The sequence below is a fragment of the Pelophylax lessonae genome (genome assembly GCF_965119305.1).
Source record: "Pelophylax lessonae genome assembly, chromosome: 5".
Lineage (NCBI taxonomy): Eukaryota > Metazoa > Chordata > Amphibia > Anura > Ranidae > Pelophylax > Pelophylax lessonae.
Window position 1 is genome coordinate 506,474,573 of NC_138772.1, and position 18,738 is coordinate 506,493,310.

At 42.4% G+C, this 18,738-nt stretch overlaps 1 long non-coding RNA gene across 1 annotated transcript in view; it reads right to left on the bottom strand.

Moving 5' to 3' along the window:
* The window catches only part of LOC309556979, a 462,428-nt gene extending 452,691 nt beyond the window's left edge, over window positions 1-9,737 (bottom strand). The window contains exon 1 of the long non-coding RNA XR_014225359.1: window positions 9,487-9,737. This is a non-coding gene — a long non-coding RNA (uncharacterized lncRNA). The remainder of the gene's footprint in view (window positions 1-9,486) is intronic.
* Window positions 9,738-18,738: the final 9,001 nt, after the last annotated feature.

Sequence of the window (18,738 nt, forward strand, 5' to 3'; positions counted from 1 at the left end):
TTAAATAAACTGCCTATTAGATGGCACTTTTCCCTTTCTATACGCACACAGGAGCAGTGGGGGAAATCACATGCAATTGGACAGGAATCGCACCACCTTCCTGTTCAACTCGCATGCGATTCTTTGCAGTGTGATTTGCGACAATTTTTTTTTGTATTGACACTAATCACACCACAAAGTATCGGTACTCAGTATCAGCGAGTACTTGACCAAAAGTATAGGTACTCGCCGATAAAGAAACGGTATCGGTGCAACCCTAAATTTATATGTCTAATGCACTATAAATATATGATCTTGTCAGTACTATTAATTTCTATAACTGAAAAAAAGGCTTTTTAAAGAAAAGTCTCCTCACCCTCTGTCTAAGTGGTGCTTCAGTGTTTCTTATCTTGAGGCCCAAATGATAAAATGCCATTCTAAGGCGATCAGAGTTGTAATTTTGGAGAACAGTCAGTGCCATTCTAAGAAATCCTTAAATCTCAGATAAGCTTTCATTTCATTTCAAGTAGTAGTTTTCAATCTTTTTAAATCTGTAGGTTTGATTAAAATAATACCTGGTTGTTCTGCCATCAGGAACTTCCCTTTACAGTATAAAAATGTGTACAAGTCAGCTTGCCCAAAAAGAGTTTTCTAACCACTGTTATAGCGTATGGCCAGCTTACAGTGTCCAAAGTCCCCATGTGGCTATTAATACTGCAATATGCCCTAAGCACAGCCCAATAAGGGGCCCTTTCTGGGCTCCTCCATTACTAAACTGACGAGGTATTAAGAGGTTGATTTGCAAAAGACGAATGGGGAATTTGCCATTTTTAATGGAATGTTCCCGTAGCTTAATGAATGTGGTGAAAATTCACTTTGCAAATGAAATGTACCATACCATGCAAGGAAAATAAATAAAAAATATATATATATTTTTGCCTGCATATGATTGGATGAGGTAAGTCATCAGAGCTTCACCTCATTCACTAAGCCACAGGGGAAATTCCCTTACAAAGTTAATAGCCTTCTCTGTTTTGATTTGATATGATTTTGATTAGACGAGGTGGAGATCATAATATCACTGCCTCTCCTCTCCATCCCGTTCGATCAGAGAATGCATTGTATGCATGGAAAACCTTACAAGGAGTTTTGTGAATAGTGGCAGTGCTGTGTAAGGGACCCTCTGGGGTTACAATGCAGAAGGAAAGCCACTCATCATGGTATGCAGGAGACTGCTGCTATTACTGCATGGAAATATTACATTGATTTGCAGCTTCCACAGAGACCAGTCACGTATGAGCATAGGTGTGCACAACCTATTGCATTAGGGTGTGCACCCCAAGGATCAAACCCACATGTCAGTAGAGCAGTGGATTGTGTAATAGAGCAGTGGACATGTCAGTAGGACATTGGATGGTGTTGGTCAGTAAAGCAATGGACGGTGTCAGTAGGGCAGAGGATGGTCTCAGTAGAGCAGTGGATGGTGTCAATAGAGCAGTGGACATATCAGTAGGACAGTGGATAGTGTTGGTCAGTAGAACAATGGACGATGTCAGCAGGGCAGTGGACCTTGTCAGTAGGGCAGAGGATGGTGTTAAGCTGGATACACACTATACAACTTTTGTTGTCAGATTTCCTTTAGATTTACCTTTTCTATGTAGTGCAAGGGCCTGCCTGATTGCATACAAATTGAAAGTGTTTAGGTTTAACCTCATATTATATGGTTTTGGTAAGTCTGAAGGAAAAAATCTAAAGAAAATTGTATAGTGTGTATGGCCCATTAGTAGAGCAATAGATGGTGTCAATAGAGCAATGGACATGCCTGTAGGACAGTGGATAGTGTTGGTCAGTAGAGCAATGGACCTTGTCAGTAGAGCAGTGGACCTTGTCAGTAGGGCAGAGGATGGTGTCAGTAGAGCAGTGGACATGCCTGTAGGACAGTGGATAGTGTTGGTCAGTAGAGCAATGTCACTAGCGCAGTGAACTCTGTCAGTAGGGAAGAGGATGGTGTTAGTAGAGGAGTGGACAAGTCAGTAGGACATGGGATTGTGTTGGTCAGTAGAGCAATGGACGGTGTCAGCAAGGCAGTGGACTTTGTCAGTAGAGCAGTGGACTTCAGCCCCGTACACATGTACCGATTGTCGGCCGTAAATATTCGGCCGCCGACCGATTGGCCAATTGTAAGCTTGTTAGTATGATGCTCCCGACAGCCGACCGCGCATTTTCAGCCGAACAGAATCTGTCGTGCAGGCATTAAAATTTTTGTTGGCCGTCACCAGAACGGCCGATTGTTCGCCAGTCAGTACAGATTTCGGCCGACAGACAGCAGATTAGCAAGACTGGGCATGCTCAGACAAGGAAAGTTAACCATCACATGACATCACTTCTGCAGTCGGCTGTTGTTGGCCGACAAAATTCGTGTGCAGTCTTTTGCAGTTTTCAACAGACACGACAGCCCTAGACAAAAGACGGCCGATCGTTCGGCCGACGATCAGTACGTGTGTACGGGGCTTTTGTCAGCAGAGCAGTGGACGGTGTCAGTAGAGCAGAGGACAGTGTCAGTTGGGCAGAGATTGGTGTCAGTAAGGCAGTGGATAGTGTCACTACTTTTTTTATTTTTATTATTTTATTTATTTTTTACAATTTTATTTTTTAGAATAATTTTAATAATATTTTACAATATTATTTTTTTATTATTTCTCATTTTTGAGACAGAGAAAGGGACTTTCTCAGTCCATTTTTCTGCAGCCTCAGCTGCACTGGACAGTGAATGAATGGCAAGTGCTCCATACTGAGCGCTGCATGGGATGATTAGGGCGTGCCCAGGCACACCCAGAAGACCCTGTGCACATGCCTATGGATATGAGATATGCATACTTTTTTTTTTTTTAACAGGTAATTTTATTAATCAAAAATAAAAAATAACATCAACAAAAAAGGAAACACAATAGAGAACATGGGCAATCATGAAAAATGTATCGCAGGATACATGACTAAGAAGGATGCACAGTTAACCAAACACAAGTATTGCAGAGATAAAGTAAAATGTACTCCTGGGAACAAGCCAAAGAGAGGGGGGGGGGGGAGAGGGGAAGGAGGGTAACACAGTGACATAAAGGAAGAGGGGGGGGGGCAAAGGAGAGAAAGGAGGGAAAGCAACACTTTAGACAATATCAAGTGCACTCTAGACAACAATTCTAGTCCGCAGCATCAATAACAGGGTTTACTGGGGCACCCACAGCATCAATCCATGCACACCGGACTTTGTCAAATTTTCTAGGGCAGTTCCTATACACTTCGGCTTTAGATAAAAACTTCTTCATTTAAAATAAAAATAAAATAAATAAAAAATAAAAACTTCTTCTTTTATTTACCTAACCCATTGGGCAAGGATCAATATCAAGCAACTAACTGCAGCCTTATAGTCAAAAATGATAAGGGATATCCCTTCTTTGAGATATGATAATTAAAAAAAAATTTTTTTACTCTATATTTGTTTTTACCTTGTGTTAAAGTGGAACTGCACTGCATCTGAGCACCACAAACCAAAAAAAAAACATTATCAAATTCATTTTGAATATTCAAAGCAACCTCCCCCCATCTATCCATGTCTCCATGCTTTATTTTGTTAAGAAATCACTTTGAAAAACACCCCCCTAGCATTTCTGGCAGTGGCCATCTTGAGCATTTACTTCCTGTAATTCATCCTCCCTTAGCTCAGTAATGCTCGCAGGAGGCTGAGAAAGCCCCTCCTCCCCTCCTGAAAACTCCTGGGATGTATGATATAATTTGCCTAGGCCAAAAACCAGGAAGTAACTGAAGAAATGTAAAAAAAAAAAGTTTAAAACAAGTAAATATGATGTACTTTCTTATCTATTTACTAATGCTACCAGCATGAGGATTAAAAATAGAAAATGTTGACTAAGAGAATGACATTCCACTTTAACAATTTTCACATTGATGTTCACAAATTCAAACTTCAATGTTAACAAAAATGAAACATTTACTCAAAATGCTTTAATTTAAAACACTTTCACTTTGATGTTAATAATTTTGCTCAGCTCAGGGCAAAGGGGCAAAAAAGATAAGTGCACTGTATTTTAAAGTTCACTTATCCTTTAACAGTGGCCATACACGCTTCGATAAATGATCAATTTCTTTTCTGATCGATCCCCCCCCAATAGGAATAATTGATTCATATTGTACAACCCATTCAATCAATAAAACACATATGAGTATCAGTAATAGAATTTTGATGAATAGTTGGAAGATATAATTGAAACTTATCGATCTCACCTCTGCTTTTTGCTATGCAATCTCATAATCTGATCGATTGCAATAAAATGTACTTCACAACCAAATCATCTCAGTGATGCTGATTGATAGAAAAAGATCAATATTTTTCCACCTTGGCCTATTTATTCATCTGCTGCACATCATTTGGATAGTGAAATCAAAGCGCATATGGTCATCATAAGGCCATGATAGCTAGGAGAAAAACTCTGTGGTGCCCCCTTCCATTGGTGCCCTAAGAATGGGCTTATTTGGTTTAATGGTAATCCAGCCCTATGTTGGTGACCGTTATTATAGGTAACTGTTTGGATGATGAGCAAATCATCCTTAACATTACAGAACAAGTCTAATTGAATGTAATTACTACCACTAGATGTACAATGGGGGTCTGGGACTTTTATTTAGGTCATAAGTCTATCGATGTCTGCACTACATGCAACATGCATAGATGTGAACCAAGGTTAACCACTTTACCACCGGAGGATTTTCCTGCTTTACGTCCAGGCCACTTTTTGCAACTTGGCACTGCGCGACTTTAACTGACAATTGTGCGGTCACGCAACGCCTTACCCAAACTAAATTTATGTCCTTTTTTTCCCACAAACAGAGCTTTCTTTTGGTGGTATTTGATCACCTCTGCGCTTTTCATTTTTTGCGATATTAATAAAAAAAGAGCAACAATTTTGAAAAAATAACAATATTTTTCTACTTTGACAGTTAAAAAATATCCAATATATTACATTTTTTCATATAGTTAGGCCAAAATGTATTTAGCTACATGTCTTTGACAAACAAATTCTCAATTAGCGTATTTTTAACCGCTTTAAGACTGGAAGATTCTACCCCATTCCTGGCCAGGCCATATTTTGCGATTCGCCACTGCGTTACTTTAACGGACAATTGCGCGGTCGTGCGACGCTGTACCCAAATTAAATTGATGTCCTTTTTTTCCCCACAAATAGAGCTTTCTTTTGGTGGTATGAAATTCCCGCCAAAAAAATGTAAAAATCAAAATTTTTTAACATTTTAGGCCAATTTGTTTTCTGCTACATATGTCTGGTAAAAAAAATCGCAATAAGCGTATTTTGATTGGTTTGCGCAAAAGTTATCGCAGCTACTAACTACGGGAAAGATTTATGTCATTTTTATTGTTTTTTTTTTAACGAGTAATGGCGGCGATCTGCAATTTTTTTTGCGGGATTGCGACATTGCGGTGGACAGATTGGACCCTTGACTGACATTTTTGACACTTTTGGGGGGACCAGTGACATTACTAGTTTGACCAGTAGGTACAAGTTCCTTATGGACAATTCCCTGTGAATCAAAAAACCCCCAAAATAATGGGCATTGATTTGACTTTTGGTTTGCTCATTCGAGCTTCCTTGTGGGTGAGGTGACCTGGATGTATGCCATTCTGAACTGTTTCTTCATCTCAGGATCGTACTCAAACAGCCAGGATTCATCTCCCGTGATCATCCAACTAAAAAAATACAAACTCTCTTTCCAAAGGGGCAAACAGCTCTTGGCAAACAAGTTGACGGTGCTCCTTCTGATCAGGTGACAAGTTCTTTGAAACAAGTTTTGCACACACGTTTCTCATATTTAAATTCTGAGTCACGATTTCATGAACAATCACCTTGGTAATTCCCATTTCCTCTCCAATCATTCTGATAGTAAGCCATCGGTCACAGCTGAGAACAGACCTCACTGCATCCACATTCTGTTCTGTCTTTGACGAAATGGGGCGTCCTGATCATTGCGCACCTTCAACACCTTCCCATCCTTCCTTGAAGGCCTCGTGCCATCAGTACACTTTTGCAGTTGATAGCGCAGCTTCTCCGTAAGCTTTCTTCACTATTTCCAAAGTTTCTGATGTACTTTTATCCAATTTTATACAAAATGTTATTTTCCAAACTCACTTGCGTTTTTTGAAGGTATTTTTCTAAGGTATACCTGGCACCCCACCCCAAGTCACCTTGGCCAGCTTTTTCCTTCACAGAACCCTTCTCCAACGTAGGAACTTTATTTTCATTATATTCTGGGCACACCTTGTATGTGCATGTGCATTTTTACACGCACATCATGGGTACAGGGCCGCTGTACCCATGACAAATCCAGGTAAAGAAGTCCCTGACTGTTTTTTTTTAAAAAAAGTGCTCCCTTCCAAACTGCATGAAGCTGTAGTAACATGCGGTTTTGTGCATGGAAACGCAAGCGGGTGCTGATGCATGGGGGTGCCATGTAGTTCCTAATGCAGAGCATTTCTGTGGGTGAGTAAGCACACATTCCTGACTCGTACATATGCAAACCTAACCCTACTGACCTTATTGGCACATGATTAGATAATTAAAGTAAAAATTCAAACATTTTATTGTGTGAGGATTCTAAATCAGCCCAATGTCCTGGCTTTGAAGTGCTTCATATGAATACTAATGTTCAATGCTATTAAAACATTTTTCAGTAAAACTCCTTCGCAGTTTTACCTGTTAAAACTAAAAACGAATTTGCATAATATTGTTTATAAATCTGCTTTACTAACCACAAACCGTAGACTGACATGAGCAACCAGCAAGATTTTATATGATCAACACAAACCAATCAATAAAAAAAAAAAAAAAAAAAAAAATGATCGCCAGTATCTATTGAAAGTAGACTTTGATCAATAGTAAGGATCAGTACCATAGACAATTTTTGTTCATTTCGATTTTGTTGATCACTTTGATCGGGCGACCGCAGAAATAGAAGGTCTCCTGCACAGGCTAGGGTTTAGGGCAGCTAGATAGTTTGGAGCTATTTTCTCTCCCAATGTCTTCTTGCCAGTGTGACTGATGAGTTTGCTGTCACTTATGACCACTTTAGTGGTAATAAACATCAAAGTTTCTCCCAGCTTCTGTAACCGTGCAGAGACTCTTTTGGAGTATAGCCACAACTTTACTGTGATAAATAAAATGCAAGTCTTAATACCTATAGTACTTGTAAGAGACACTAGATGGCAGCAAACCCAAGGCTGAGATCATTGATCTCTTGTTCAGTGGCAGAGCTCACTGACCCTAATCTTTCCTTTTATTTATTTATTTGTTTGGTACAGGTACATATAGCGCTGTCATTTTATATTTTATGCAGTGCTTTACATAGTTACATAGTTACATAGTTACATAGTTAGTGAGGCTGAAAAAAGACACAAGTCCATCCAGTTCAACCTATATATATATATATATATATATATATATATATATATATATATATATATATATATATATTGTACATTCACATCAATCCCTGCCGGCAAGGAGCTTACAATCTAAGGTCCCTAACTCACATTCATACAAACACATATTAGGGCCAAATTAGACTGGAGCAAATGAACTTGCCAGCAAGTCTTTGGAATTTGCAAAGCATCTATCAGTACCTGTATATAAAGGCTATTGTAAGCTCTTTTTTTTTACTTTTCATCACATATATCACAGCAGTCTATCAGTCCCTCAATAGCAGTGTAAAAATCCACTACACTTTCCAAATTTGGACCTGCAGTTTGTTTATGGTCAGTCTGTCTGGATACAATAACATCATTCCTCCATTCCTGATTGGCTGGAACTGTTGTTGTTGTATCCAAAAATAATTCTAGTAAAATATGATTCTTACACGGAGCTTCACAGCTGCTATCACTAGAGATTGCTAGAGAGATGAGGCAGCAGACAGGAAACAATGAAGTGCATACAACAGCATCTATGTATTTTGTAATTTTTGGTGCAAAAGGTGCATGGAACAGATAAACACACTAAAACCCCCTAACCCTTAAAACATCTTCTCAATGCCCCCCTCAACTTTTTACATTCTTTTCACCATGCAGATTTTTTTGATGTTTGCTCAATTGAATCAACACACTTGAATATCTAAACCTTGTCATATAGTAGAAATTGAATGTTCACAGAAATTAAGCACTTTATAGCAATTGGTCCCACATACACTATATCACCAAAAGTATTGGGGTGCCTGCCTTTACACACACATGAACTTTAATGGCATCCCAGTCTTAGTCCGTAGGGTTCAATATTGAGTTGGCCCACTCTTTGCAGCTAAAACAGCTTCAACTCTTCTGGGAAGGCTGTCCACAAGGTTTAGGAGTGTGTCTATGGGAATGTTTGACCATTCTTCCAGAAGCTCATTTGTGAGGTCAGGCACTGATGTTGGAAGAAAAGACCTGGCTCGCAGTCTCTACTCTAATTCATCCCAAAGGTGTTCTATTGGGTTGAGGTGCAGGCCAGTCAAGTTCCTCCACCCAAAACCTCACTCAACTATGTCTTTATGGACCTTGCTTTGTGCACTGGTGCACAGTCATGTTGAAACAGGACTTGTGGACAGCCTTCACAGAAGAGTTGAAGCTGTGATAGCGGCAAAGGGTGGGCCAACTCAATATTGAACCCTACGGACTAAGACTGGAATGCCATTAAAGTTCATGTGTGTGTAAAGGCAGGCGTCCCAATACTTTTGACAATATATGGTATGTTGCAGGTCATACACTTCTTTAGGCAGAAGACGCTGTTTATCCACAAGGCACTTTTCAATAGTACAACCCGATGGATGCTGTGAAGAATACAATGATTTGCAAATTTCAAAAACCCATCTTTTTTGGTACATGTTGCTTCCATTAATTTGAAAATGACCCTTCTTATAAAATGGTTAATTTTCTCAGTGTAAACATTTGATATTTTTTCTATTTTCTATTGTGAATAAAATATGGGTTTATGAATCCTGTTTTTATAAACAGAATATATATATATATATATATATATATATATATATATATATATATATATACAAACCCGATTCCAAAAAAGTTGGGACACTGTACAAATTGTGAATAAAAACAGAAAGCAATGATGTGGAAGTTTCGAAATTCAATATTTTATTCAGAATACAACATAGATGGCATATCAAACGTTTAAACTGAGAAAATGTATAATTTTAAGGGAAAAATAAGATGATTTTAAATTTCATGGCATCAACACATCTCAAAAAAGTTGGGACAAGGCCATGTTTACCACTGTGTGGCATCCCCTCTTCTCTTTATAACAGTCTGCAAACGTCTGGGGACTGAGGAGACAAGTTGCTCAAGTTTAGGAATAGGAATTTTGTCCCATTCTTGTCTAATACAGGCTTCTAGTTGCTCAACTGTCTTAGGTCTTCTTTGTCACATCTTCCTCTTTATGATACGCCAAATGTTTTCTATGGGTGAAAGATCTGGACTGCAGGCTGGCCATTTCACTACCCGGATCCTTCTTCTATGCAGCCATGATGTTGTAATTGATGCAGTATGTGGTCTGGCATTGTCATGTTGGAAAATGCAAGGTCTTCCCTGAAAGAGACGACGTCTGGATGGGAGCATATGTTGTTCTAGAACTTGGATATACCTTTAAGCATTAATGGTGCCTTTCCAGATGTGTAAGCTGCCCATGCCACACGCACTCATGCAACCCCATACCATCAGAGATGCAGGCTGCTGATAACAACTTGGGTTGTCCTTGTCCTCTTTAGTCGGATGACATGGCGTCCCAGTTTTCCAAAAAGAACTTAAAATTTTAATTCTTTTGACCACAGGACAGTTTTCCACTTTGCCACAGTCCATTTTAAATCAGCCTTGGCCCAGAGAAAACGCCTGCGCTTCTGGATCATGTTTAGATATGGCTTCTTTTTTGGCCTATAGAGTTTTAGCTGGCAACAGCGAATGGCACGGTGGATTGTGTTCACCGACAATGTTTTCTGGAAGCATTTCTGAGCCCATGTTGTAATTTCCATTACAGTAGCATTCCTGTATGTGATGCAGTGCCGTCTAAGGGCCCGAAGATCACAGGCATCCAGTATGGTTTTCTGGCTTTGATCCTTACGCACAGAGATTGTTCCAGATTCTCTGAATCGTTGGATGATATTATGCACTGTAGATGATGATAACTTCAAACTCTTTGCAATTTTTCTCTGAGAAACTCCTTTCTGATATTGCTTCACTATTTTTCGCCGCAGCATTGGGGGAATTGGTGATCCTCTGCCCATCTTGACTTCTGAGAGACACTGCCACTCCGAGAGACTCTTTTTATGCCCAATCATGTTGCCAATTGATCTAATAAGTTGCAAATTGGTCCTCCAACTGTTCCTTATATGTACATTTAACTTTTATGGCCTCTTATTGCTACCTGTCCCAACTTTTTTGGAATTTGTAGCTCTCATGAAATCCAAAATGAGCCAATATTTGGCATGACATTTCAAAAAGTCTCACTTTCAACATTTGATATGTTATCTATATTATATTGTGAATAAAATATAAGTTTATGAGATTTGTAAATTAGTCCATTCCTTTTTTACTGACAATTTGTACAGTGTCCCAACTTTTTTGGAATTGGGTTTGTGTATATATATATATATATATATATTTTTTTTTTTATATAGGGATATAATATTACAGCTATAGCACTACATATGTTGCAGATCATACACTTCTTTAGGCAGTAGAGGGCACTGTTTATCCACAAGGCACTTTCCAAATAGTAAAATATCAGTCCCATACCATGGAAGGAGCACTTTCCTAGGAGGATGCTACAGCTTGTTCACGCTGCAATTCATAAATGTCCCTGCAGATATCTGGCTCCCAGGAAGCTGACTGAGAAGCCACCCTGTATGGGAATACCTACTCTTTCCCTCCTCATCAGGCATAGCTCCCAACTGTCCCTGATTTCGAAGGACTGTCCCTGATTTGGAGCAAAGTCCCTCTGTCCCTCATTCCTCCTCATTTGTCCCTAATTTTGGTTTGACCTATATTGTTGTATATAAAATGCACTATTTATCATTCAAAAAGTGTTTCCTGCGGCCAAACCTTTCATCCGATTTCTAAATTGCTGCATTTGTACATGTCAAATGCCAAAATGAAGAAATAGTAGTGGTAAAAAAGCCCTTGTGGGTTTAACTAATCTTTTTGTTGTTGTTGTTATTCTCCTTTAAGGGGGTGTGTCCTATGCCTACACCCTTTTGCTAATAGGTGTCCCTAAATCCCATCTCAAAAAGTTGGGAGGTATGCATCAGGTGCCTCTCGCCAAAACCTATTAAACTCTTTCCCTAAACAGGGAGGGTTCTGTCTTTATATTGCTACTACACTGCAGGCACACAAAATGATGTAGATTTACACTATTTATGGAATCCTTAGTCAAGATGGATACTTAAAGCTCGCAGGATTTCTGTCTCCAATAGGATTACTGTCCTCCCCAAGATGGCTGCCTAGAACCCATAGTAGGAGGCAATTAGTCTTCAGTGGGCTCCTAGCAGCCTGAAGATATGGTACAGTGCCACCTTCAGGTTGGAGGATATACTCCAGCCTCCACTTGCCTACTTGCAGGCCTTTTAGTTTCCCTGAGAACAAGGACCTAATTGCAACCACAGTCTCTGCTTTATGGTAATGCTGATCTTTAAATAGGGTGATTTACACCAGTGCTAGATGAACAAGCTCTCTCCTGCTCAAAAACATGCCATCTTGCTCAACTCAAGTGATTTCAAAGAAGGTTGGATGAAACAAAGGTTCCTGATGTTTTCTGATTTAGGAGATTAGCAGATTTGCAAATTAGTCCATCTGGGTATCAGATATGATAGCAATATGTAGGTGGGGTGCAGTGTGGTGTGGAACATAAACTCACACAGTTAGTTGTAAGGGAAACTTTGAAACTTATTGAAGTCATGCAGTAATAGTTCACAACAAACCCAGTAGGAAGGCCACCCAGCTGGGCACACTCATGGATCCAGTAGCATGACAAGAGCAGATTCCAGCCAGAATAACAACATCTGTTGAGAGGAGCAGAATGTGGCCTGGCTGCCCAGCACCCAATAGGGAAGATGACCCTACTCTTTCCCTCCCTGTCAGGAACCTTTCCCTTACACTAGTACTGTCCCTAACAGGCGGTATACCTGTCCCTAACCTGTCCACTCGCTAAATTTGCATCAAACCCAGGAGCCAGGGCCTTTAATAGGCTCTGCCTGACTCAAGATGGCTGCTTGAGTCATATGGGATTACAGCATTATTTAGGATAGCTCCCCCAGCGACCAAGGAAACCACAGAGGTGTTCCTCCTGTCTTTCTCTCCAACAACAGCACCGCTGTGGTAAGCGCCACCTGCTGTGGAGAAACAGACTGTACCGGCCTACAAATGTTAGACACAGAAAGGTTATAGATATCAAGATCTAAACAGCTCTGCTATTATAAAGTATATAATAGAGTTTAGACTTGTTTGCCTTTAAAGCTGAACTCTAGGATAATGAATATTATCTAAATACATTTGCCATTGGTATTCTTCTTGAATCTTGGTGTGCTTTGAGAATTTCTTACTGATCTGTGCAGTAATCCAGAGTGAAACTTTCCCTCTGTGCAGGAGCTTCCCGAAAAAAAGACCGGTCACTGCTGCTCTCTCTCCTTGTGCAGGAAACTGGTCTTGTCTCTGCCCCCTCCTTTCGTTTTCTGGTACCTGCTCAGGAGGCACTACACACATATTTGGAAGTAACATTTTAGTAATTTGGAGTTGAAACAGGCACAATGAATGAACAATTGGTACACTGTAGAACAAAACAGTCCAGTTTAGCTCTCAGTACTGTATTACACTGTTACTGGAGGGTGGCTTCTGCTGGAGGGTTGGCATAATGCTGTTCATTCAGTCTGCACTAGTCCAATAATGGGGATCCCCAGAAGGTTCTATTGTACCAGTGTCCCTTATGCTGTCCGTACTCCCCAGGAAAATTTCTGTACACTATGCACTCTCCCTTATAATTGGGTTCCTTTCCCTAACCTGCAACTCACTCAAAAGCGCACCCCAATGATGTGGGATCCCCTATTTAAAAGCGCAGTTCCACTCAAAAGTGGAACTTCCACTCATTTGCTTCCACCCCCCCCCCCCCTCCGGTGCCACATTTGGCACCTTTCAGGGGGGAAGGGGGAATGGGTACCTGTTTTTGACAGGTACCCTTCCCACTTCCAGGAGACGGCGCAGCGGCATCATCCCTTGGATGTTTGGCCCCCTCCTCCTTCCCCCGCCGCTGAGCCAATCTGAATGCGCAGCGCGCTTTGCACATGCGGAGTAGGGACCCGCCCGTGAAGCCGCAAGGCTTCACTGCTGGGTTCCCTTACCGGCGATGGTGGCGGCAGCACCCGACAGCCAATGGAAACATTGGCTGTGGTGCCGACATCGCTGGACTCCAGGACAGGTAAGTGTCCTAATATTAAAAGTCAGCAGCTACAGTATGTGTAGCTGCAGACTTTTATATTTTGGAGGGGGGACAGATGGAACTCTGCTTTAAGATGGCCACCCAAACTCTTGCAGGAATTAGATATCCAATTAGATACCTGCCTTCCCAAACAGGACTAGCAGAGTCCACAAGGGGACAATTCCCTTGAAGTAGAACTAAACCCATCAATTTAACAGTTTAAAAAAAACAGTTACATTCCCGGCATGCCAGAAATGCTGTCACATTTGCTTGTGCTCTCAGCCAAGCACAGGAGGTTTAGTTCCACTTTAACAGACTTCTCTTCCCCTGTAGCATCGGTACAGTGCCATCTACAGGCAGGAAGAATACCTGCACCTACCTACATGTAGGATAAAGCAGAATCTGTAGGTGTCTTAATTTGGAAAGAAAAGGCTTAGAAATGTGGCTAAAACAAATCAGATTTGCCCTAGAAAGGTAATGTTCTTATCTCCGTTAAATTTTGTGTTGAGCTTCCTCTCTTTCTAAAGTTCTACTGTGAAAAATTCCATAGAGCCATAAAACTTTTTTTTTTTTTTTTTTTTCTAATACTCTGCAATACTGGGAAAGTCTTTTGGATGTAAATACATTGTTTATCCCAGCGGCGGCAAAGGAGTTAAAACAAAATCCAATTCAATTGACCGAGAACTAAAAACAAAGAGTCAGCAGCTAAAGAATCAGCAGCGCAATGAGCAGGGCGATGCCAGGAATAATAAACAGTGATTCAGGATTTAAAACTAGCAGTTGAAAAAATCCTTTGGTAACCAGTTCTGACAAAAACATTACAAGCAGCTTCAAGTGCTGCTCCATTTCCTTGGGATAAAAATCACTTCCAGTATCGTGTCAATATTAAAGAAATATATTAGAGAAGGAACACAACAAAAGTGCAGAAACTTAAAAGCAGGAAACTTATTGTTCTAGTTACAAGTTTTCATTTTTTCTTTTAGTTATGGTATGTATAATCAGGAAATAGGTGCAGGAACTCCCTTTTTCAGACTTTCCCCTTGTCTCCGCCCCTACCTACCTCCGTGAACCGTTCCTTGATTCCACCCACTACCCACCTCCCAGGATCATCCTTTTTAGAAAATACAGAACTAAGTAACATTTGTGGTACTAAGCAATTTGTATAGATTTTTTTATTGATAACAAAAAAGCAGTAAAATAGATCCCCTGCAGCCAACAATAATAGACCCCCCCAGCAGCAATAGATCCAGCCAGCGACAATGGGTACCCAGCAGCAACAACAGATCTCCCAGCAGACAGCATCAATAGATCCTCCAGCAGCCAGCTACAATAGACTGCTCCATAAAGAGTAGATCCCTCCCATCAACAACTGACCCCTCAGCAACATAAGAACCACCCCATTAACAATAGACCCCCCCTGCAAAATGAGATCTCTTCCAGAGACAATATATCCCCCAGCAGCCACACTAGACCTCCCCAGCAGCAATAAACCCTCCTGCAGGAATAGATCTTCACCAGCAACAATAGATCCCTCAGCAGCCAGCATCAATAGACAATGTTACATTCCTTGCAATTACATACATTTAGTGCTGGAGGTGCCGGAACTGCGTTCCCCCGTGTTCCCGCTGAAAAAAAGCCCTGTGTATAATTATGGGGTTGTACATAGTAGAGGGTGAATCACAGCTAAACACATCAGTTCTAGCCCTGAGCAAAAAATTTAATGAAACCTAGGCTTAAGAGGGCTATTAGTATGCTTGCAGGGGAGGGCTGGTTGCAGGGGTAGGCAGGCAATTGTCCTTGGGCCAGTGCTAATAAGATATGCTATGCTGGGGGGCCCTTAATTAAGATACTTTACCGTTCAGACATCAATCAGAGCAGAACTCATGTAGTCAGGTGCAGTCTGTACTCCTCACTGCAGGTGGCGCTTGACTGAAGCCGTAATACAAAAGGGGAAGGAAGTCATGAGGAACTTGGTTCCTCAATTACTTCCTGTGGTCACAAGGAGACAGCTGTCTGATTGGATGCCGGTGCCCCATGTGACTCCAGAGGCCATCTTGGGTTAGACAGAGTTCATTTAAGACTCCGACTTCCAGGTTTGGTGTGCTTTATGCGAGTGGCTAGGGTTACAAAGTGTTCCTTGTCTGGCAAAGACAGTGCTTAGAGGTAGGGAAAGGTTTTAAAGGAGTAGGGGCAGTGCAAGGACTACGTCTACTTGTTTAGAAAGCCTTCCCCTTTGGGTGTAGACCTGCCAGGCCACATTTCTCTCCTTGCTGCAGACACTGTTGGCCTCTTCAAGTCTTCAGACCATTGTCCCAGTACACAAATGGTTCTGGACGGGTGTGTCTACCCACTGGGCCTGATTAAGTTGTGTTGAACCTTTCAACAATATAGCGCTGTTGCCTAACTTGGGCTCTGTGTGTTCACTGCCCGCCACACCTTGATCTCACTCACAATCAATGAAACATGATGGGGGTTATATATAGGTTGCTATTTGCTCCCCATTCAAACTTGTGATTACAGCATCTGGCAGAGGTAATTCTTCCAGCACCAGTTTCCCTTGTGGCTCTGAGATATCATGTGACCAAATGTCAAAAGCTTTAAAGGAGGCAGGGGCTCAAAGATGTGTCCCAATAATCCATGATGATCTTTAGGAACACCCACCTCTTACCAATCAATGTGCACCGTAGCACACTTTGTTTGGAGCAATTCACTAAACTCACATAAAATGTGTTTCTACCATCAAAGGGGTAATTGTGTTTTCCCTGCAGGCCAAAGTTTGGATGGGCTTGCAGCAGGTTGGAACCAGATCGCGGCCCCCAAGGTACGCCCAGTTGACGATACAAAGACCGTTCGCATATGCAGAGAAAAGAAGGCAGGAGACAGAAGTGACTACGGGAAACTAGAAGTGTGCGGAATGGAAAAATGTGTTTAGTTTTGGATAGATTTGCTATGTTTTGTTTGTTTCCTTGATTTGTTTAGTTTCATTACGCTTAATAATTTTCTAACGAATTCCACATTTTTGTAACAATTCGAATTTGGATCGGTCCAAAAAGGATCGACCAATTCAAATTCTGTTTGAAGAATAGCTTCTCTGCAGACAATGTATGCTGGCAATGGAAAATGCAGAACAAATCGCGTGGGGTCCCCCCAATCTATACCAGGCCCTTCGGGTTGCATGCCTGCAAGTCTACATGCTTGGATAATGGTCTGGTATAGATTCTAGGGGGGGAACCCACGCCGTTTTTAAAAATATTTTGTCTCTGTCCCCCCAAAGCTCCTTGTCCCCATGTTGTCCCCAGCAGGGTTTTGGGGGTCTAGATCCCGCCCCCCCCCCCCCAGGTGAATGCGTATGACAAGTCCTTCATTTAAAAAATAAAAATAACTGTCCCCCAAAGTAGATCCATCGTCAATTACGATGCCTGCCGCTTCCGCCAACCCGGAAAACAAAACAAGAAACAAAAAAAAAAAAAGCTCCACTACCGATGTAGGCTTCCGCTGTCTGACAGTTCTTAAATAACCGAGGGTCGGGGTCACCCCATTACATCACAGGGGACTCTCTCCCCCATGTGACATCATGCCCCTGGTCGTTTTTCTAAATTTTGCCATGGCGTTTCCCTTTATGTCCATACCAGACCAATGGAGGGGGGGGGGGGGGGGGCGGGGTCACACACTGTTTTTTCTGCATTTGTCATTGTCGGCACTCTTTTATTTACATTTCAGCTGTCAGTGGGGAAGCCCGCTGACAACTGATGAGTCATCTGTTGTTTGGGATGCGGCGGACGGATCTTTGATCTTGTTCAAATTGTTTCTTAACCACTTACCGCCCGCCCGCCGTCATATGACGGCGGGACGGTGCGGCTATTATCCTGGGCGGACGTCATATGACGTCCGCCCATTCAAGCACGGCAGGCGCGCGATCGCGGGCGCGCCGCCGTGCACTGCCGGTGTCGGTGTGTCCCCGGGACACAGCCGGTCACCGGCAGGGGGGAAACAGCCAATAGGCATGTCTGTTTCCCACGTGATCGGCTGTGTTCCAATGACACAGCCGATCACAATGGAGGCGGCCGGGAGATGACCGCGCATGCGCGATCGGGAGCGCGCAGCGCGGTCATGTCGGTGGCACTGTGTTCCGTAGGAACACAGCTGTCACCGGCGGTAGTAAACAGTCACTGACAGTGACTGTTTACTAAGTGATCGGCTGTGAATCCATTCACAGCCGATCACAAAATGTAAACACAGAGCAGTAACTGACTGTTACTAGCTCTTCTCCCCTCACACAGTTTCCAGTATGAGGGGAGAAGAGCTAGAAATAGTGAGTTACTGCTCTGTACACATGTAAAAAGTAAAATCACACTAAAATCACAGTAATAAAGGTCCCCACACAGTCCCCAGCCCCCCCCAATGTCACCTGTCACCCAACAGTCACCTCATCAGTGCCCAGAAATTGACACCCATAACGTTCACATGTGAGCGCAGCGATCGCGGGCAAAATCACCGCGATTCTGCCCGCGATCCGGAAATCATTGCAAATTGCGGGACGCCTGTGCGTTGCCCGTGATTTGCAATAGCACCCCAAACGCTGTGCGATGTTGCCGCCATTTCCGCCTGCCGAATCGCAGTAACATCGCGCAAACATCGCATGACGCCCAAAAAAGTACAAGAGTTTCTTTGGGGCGTCATGCGTTGTTTGCGTGATGTTACCGCGATTCGGCAGGCGGAAATCGCAGCAACATCGCACAGCGGGCAACGCACAGGCGTCCCGCCATTTGCAATGATTTCTGGATCGCGGGCAGAATCGCAGTGATTCTGCCCGCGATCGCTACGCTCACATGTGAATGTAGCCTAAAGTTCACCGGTCACCAGAGACTGCCATCAGTACCGCCGTGCACCATCGCCCGTCACCTGTCACCCATCAGTGACCATCGCCCCGTCACCTGTCACCCCATCAATCACCGTCACCTGTCACCCCATCAGTCATCGTCATCTGTCACCCCATCAGTCATCGTAACCTGTCACCCCATCAGTCACCGTCACCTGTCACCCCATCAGTCATCGTCACCTGTCACCCCATCAGTCACCGTCATCTGTCACCCTATCAATCATCGTCACTTGACACCCCATCAGTGATCGTCACTTGTCACCCCATCAATCATCGTCACATGTCACCCGGTCAGTGATTGTCATCTGTCACCTCATCAATCATCGTCACCTGTCACCTCATCAATCATCATCACCT